This window comes from Chrysoperla carnea, chromosome 4 (assembly GCF_905475395.1).
Source record: "Chrysoperla carnea chromosome 4, inChrCarn1.1, whole genome shotgun sequence".
Taxonomy (NCBI): Eukaryota; Metazoa; Arthropoda; class Insecta; order Neuroptera; family Chrysopidae; genus Chrysoperla; species Chrysoperla carnea.
This window is the reverse complement of record NC_058340.1, coordinates 35403629-35409924: the sequence shown is the minus strand read 5'-3', so window position 1 is coordinate 35409924 and position 6296 is coordinate 35403629.

Genomic DNA, 6296 nt, shown 5'->3' with positions numbered 1-6296 from the left:
AAAAAAAAAGTTAGAGTTGTATTAAAGTATTATTCCAAATTAAAGAATACGCAAACTATCTAAAATTATCTTTAAAAATCAACGTGGTGAAAATGTCTCTCAAAGAGTCCGTAATCGGAGCCGAGGGAAAAATTTTTATTTCGTCCATCTGATCACGTTGATTTTTAAAGATAATTTTAGATAGTTTGCGTATTCTTTAATTTGGAATAATACTTTAATACAACTCTAACTTTTTTTTTCAAATTACTTTTATCTCGGTTTTGACTCTTTTTGTGAGTCTTTCTGGCAAATTCAGGCTTCTTTCTTCGAGGATTTCTCGGGGACAATATTTTGGAATATTTTTCCTAGTTATATCGGTATCCCCTTAACAGTTTAAGATGCTTTTTTCTGCAAATTCAATTTCACGAATTAGCTGTCTTACTTTACACACCAAATTTTATATTCTACAAGCATCCCATTCATTAATCAATTTCCTATTGGGTTGGAAATATGAAGAAAATCGTTAAATCTTTACACGTGAACTGAAACTTCTTGTATAAGCGTAAAAAAAAAAAAAAGTATTAAACAAACATATCTTTTTTTTATGTTTTGATTTTTATAGCTCTTGTTTTCTTGATTGACTATTAAAAAAACAACAGCCTCATACTTATATCAGAGTGTATCTATATACGGATACTTATAGTATAGGCATTATAAACTAAATAACAGATAGAACGATCAACCCTCCACCTGATTTTATATTACCACTTACCTCCAAACAAAAAACGGCTCGAAAGAAATAAAATGGTTGAATTCATCTTCTTCCTCTTTTTATAATACTTAATACATAACAGATATACAACAATTTTACAGTAATATTTGTATTTAAATCAAATTTACTATAATAAAGTCTTTACGTATAATTTCTATTGAAGCAGTGGAGGTTTTTATCATAAAATATTTTGTATTCTTATATTTCATTGTGAGCCCATAATAAAGTAAAAATTCTACGATTTGTTTTACTTCACATTTTGAAGACTAGCAAAGTTGGATGGTTAGGAATATTGAATTTTAACCGACATTCCAAGTGTGACAATTATGGAAAGCAAGGTTTTGTAATCGACGTCTTTTTTATATCTGCCTTTGAAGTTAAACCCAACTCATTAATATAAACGCAGTATGTCATAAAATCAAAAAAGAGCGGGAGGTATCGTAAGAAATCCGATAGAAATTAAGGTATTTTCGCTATCATTTATGAACCAACACTCGTCCTCCATCGAGCATACCTTGTCTAATTCTACCATGATTGCTACAATTTAAAAAAGTCTATTTCAAGCTCGCTCCGCCAGCATCTCTATTCGCCTATAGATCTCTAAAACAATGTAGATTTATTCAAACGGACACTAAAATTATCTTAAACGGGTTATTTCTGCAAAAACAAGAATTTGAGGATATTAACAATTGAGAGAAAGCTTATTTGTTCTTTAATGAATCTTTTCGTTGTGTGCGTAGTCATGGTAGGGACAATTAAATCGATGCCAGTAAGTCATAATTGCAATCCATACAATTACATATGCATCCATACAATTCCATAACTAAAGTAGTGTATCGTTACCATGGAAACGCCTCCAAAAAAACTCACGCACGATGCGAATAAGGAAAGAGACGTAGATTTAATTATCAATACTCATATCTTTTAATAGCATCCCTGTATAAATTGTCTGCACTTATGACGTTAACAATTCTAGTTTCATGCATTCTAGTGGGTGTATATTTTAACAAACTAACCGAAAAGGAATGGTATAGCAGTGGTAAAGAAAGAAATGAATGTGATCCAAAATTTGATGAAAATATTTCTTTAAAAAAGTAGATTTCTCACTAAAGCTTTCTTCCTCTAAAATTTATTTCAAAATCTATATACTTACTACAGATTATACCTAATAAAATAGTTGTATATACCGTCACTGTTTAACTTATTGACGAATATACATAACATTAGAATTTTTAACGACGTAAGAAAACCATTGAAGTAGTTAAAGTTTAATTTTTTGATGCATAAGCTATCAAACCAACAAAAAGACAATATAAGTATATCCGCGTAGACAAAAGTAACATTTAAATTTTTTACAATACAATTATCATAAAAATCATATAACATAAAAGTTGTTACTGTTAAAGATAGAGGTAGGTATATACAAATTTCCTTTATATTTTCAAATATATACCGAAAAATAAATGAATTTTATAATCAAGATCGTAAGAGATAATCGTCTATCTATTTATTTTCTCCACTAAAGTCAAAACAATAATGTATTTTAAAATAATCATGAATGTAAATTTATTATCAACCATTTTTAGGTATAAACATGAAGGTAATAAAAAGTATTTACATCAATTTTGTATTTAGCTTGAGTATTTTAATCAAATCATTTATTTCCTGAATGAAAATCATTGCATCAACGCCTTAAATTAAAATCACTTAGTATTTTTACATGTTAAGATTCATACAAATTTTGAGCTCGAGCTTTGAGGATAATACACTGTAAAATAATTATTAGATTTAAGTAATCGCTTTCACTTTGTTTTTTATATTCTTACAAAAATTAAATATTTATTGAGTCAACGATCTTAATACTTAATTCCAGAAAATAAGAATTTGAAAACCTCAAGAAAATATTTATTTTTTACTTACTTTTTAAGAACATATTTTCTTAGCACTTGTATTGTTTTTACAGTGTACGCAGTGAACTATTTTGTGCGTGACAGCTCGCGAAAGAAAATGCGATTTATATTAAATTTTATTAGACATTGGAACTCTATTGATTACATAAAGAACTTCAATAAGATTTCTATAATATTTTTCCTTTTATAGCACAAGTAAGTAAGATTGTCAAAAGTTTTGTAATGTTTTATTAACGAATATAAAACTTTTATTACCTAATCGTGAAAATATTGATCTGATCTCTAAGAATCATGTCTACCATAGAGTGAGTGTTTTTGTAAGTAAATGTACGAGGGTACATCACAAGGGAGCATGACAGTTTTTAAATTATATGGTTTTATTTATAATTCACAATTTTGTATTTTCAATTTGATACATTTACAAATATTTATTTTTGACACATTAAAATTATTTTTCCATTTGATTATTTTAATTCTCAAAACGATTGTTTTTTGTTTTATTACATGAAGTTGAGTTGTCAAGGAGAAAGAGAAGCAGAAATAGAGAAATGTCTGGTTAAACATTGATAAGGGAACATAAAATGGAATTGCAAGTTAAAATGTCTAATAATCTTACAATTTTGATTTAATCAAAATGGTTCGTATCCATGTTTAGTAAAAATTATAGTTTAAAAAAACTAAAAAAGTGAAATTTACAAAATTTTTAAAAACCCCTTCTCCAAATTGAACCGAGTTTCAATATCATCACTTATTTCTTACTGGCACTTGAAACATTTTTATAAACACTGTCCATTAAATTACTTTTTAAACGAAACAAAAAATATCAAAATCGGTTCATCCGTTTAGACTCTACGATGCCACAGACAGCTCAACTCAATAAAATCGTATTAAATCAAGTCCTCAAATCAAATCATGAGGAAACGCCGGAATGAGTAAATAAGAAAATTAAGGATGTATTTTCATTCTGTGCTTCAGTAATACGCTTTCGTTGGTACTTGGATATTTTAGATTTATCAAATTTTGCTTGTACGATACGTTGTGATTAACGTCCATATTTCCGAGATTTGAGATGATTTTTTTCCATTTGATTACACAGGTCTGCGTTTCTGAAATCAGTGCATTCTAAAACATATAATTTAGTAAAAATATCCCATGCAGCTGAAAAAAATTTTTTTTTGCAGACCTGTATTATTTTTAATTATGTTACAGTTTTAAAACGTTCAACTATCTAGACACACACATAATAAAAGAAATACCTTTGGGTATTTTAGACAAGATTCATAACATTATTAGTCATGATATTTGAAAACTTTATTCTAGGTGCTACATGCACCCACCCTTCTTTTCATGCACCCACACTTGTATACAGGGTGTTTCAAATTGAATAATTAAAAGTTAAATTGTTTTCTCTCTTGCATTCTACAATTTAGTACCAAGTATAAAATAATTGATCTAAGATCCGAATTAAGGTCGACCTTTACCCATCTGTTTGCTGAATGAAAGTTATTTTTTGTGAAATTTAAAATATTAACAAATATCCCTTTAATGGGTTGCCTAAAAATGTAGTCAAGACATATAGCTCCTAAACGGATGACCGATTTTCTTGAAACATAAATAAAAACATTTTCGTTCAAATTTCCTTTCAAACAAACAAATCGAAATCAGTTCATCATTTTAGATACTGTAATACCACAGACCAACTCAATCCAGGCACTTGAAGAAACTTCCAACAAAAAAAGTTCATATGAACTTTTCTCTCACTCAATTTCCTGTATTAAATGTGAGACACCCTGTACACATACTAAGGTTCGTTCTACACGAGAGAACATTTCGTATCCTTATTCAAACAATGATAGTAAAAACGGATATGAAAATGTTATTACATTATGCATAATGTAATAGAATTATCCGTAACCTATAAATGTTTTATTGCTCATTAAAAACTGTATCTTAATACAATCGCTATAAATCCCTATCGTTGAAATAGCCTTCGAATGTTCAGAGAATGCACACAAATATATATTTATATGTACATTGACATCGAACTAATATAAATAAATACTATTATATTGTTTAGTGTTACTTATATGGTAAGATGCTCCTGGATTGAGTGGGCTTTAAATTGTTATCTTGGATGGGATAAACACTTAAATGTATATCGTATGATATTCAAGTAGTAAATAGTTTAGTATTGATGATTTCTTCTTTTGGATGAAGGAAGTTCGATAATAGAATTGGGTAGGTTTTGTATAAGATACATGGGGTAAATAAGACCAAGAGGGTAATAAGGTCCACATTTTAAATTTCTCCGCAAAACAGGATCATTACACTCTTAAAGCACACGTGCGCTTAGTCGGTATAAACGTCACGGTATTGGTACACAACTGCCTGTACCTCCATCTTGCCAACAGGTTTATAATTTTTCATCCCAAGAAATGGTAATTTTTTTTGTCTTATTAATATAAAAACCCCTGTGTTTTTATATCCTGTTATATAAGTAGTTTATATCAAGGTATACTAAGTTAAGTCCCAAGTATGTAACACTTAAAATTGTTGATGCTACGAGCAAAATTTGGTGTTCATAAATTCACTTAAATAATTTCATTTCTGGTTGCCTGTCTGCCAGCACGATTACTCAGAAACGAAAAGAGATATCAAGCTGAAAATTTTATAGCGTGCTCAGGACGTAAGGAGTGAGGTTGAATTCGTATATGAGCAAGGTCAATTTTGGTATTGGGTCAAAATCAATTTCGTCTTGGGTTTCTATACAGGATATTTCCACAATTACCCGAGTCAATTGTTGGTTTCAGTTGTTTTATTTATAATATGTCGAAGTAAAATTTTTCATAAACTACGTCTGACGTTATAATTTTAATTAAGAATTGTATACAAAAGTATATAGAAGTTTTTTTTTTATTTTAAAGATTTAGGATTTTTATTTTAAGAGATTTATGCATTCAGTTAAAATTAGCAATTTTGTTAATTATTCAGCAGGGGGCGTAAAAGTAAACCAGAGAATTTTAAAACTGAATTATTTAGATTTTTAAATTAAAATTTTTTATCTCTCTAGAAACGCTATTTCAATAGAAATTGATTATTATTTATTATTCATTAAATTGTAGATATTTATGATATGTATGTGGGAAGCCGAACAAAAACATTGAACACATTTTAACGCCAGTTTAAAAAAATCAGCCAAAGAAAAATGCGTATTAAATCGCTTAAAGAACGTTTAAGAACTATCACTGGCAGATTTCGGTCTTAGAGCCTAGTCTATTTGTTATAGTAAATGGTACAATATTATATTATTATATAATCTAGTATTTCAATAGATAATATTTATTATTCATCAACTAAGTTAGTTTGAGTAATAATTACTATTATTATTGTTGTTGTTATTATTATAATAAAGTAGGTAGAGCTATTGTTATTCAGTCCATTTTGTGAAAACCAAATTTATAATATTTCTGGTAGAAAATGCTATTGCTTTCAGTTCGATTTTCGAAATGACATTTTCTCTATTTTCTACTTAGTTTAGCTTTTTAGATGATCTCTTAATTCAAGAAAAGTCTAACTCAAAAATTTATTCATTCAAGTATCGGAATTATTTACTTTTTATCAAAATTTATACAATA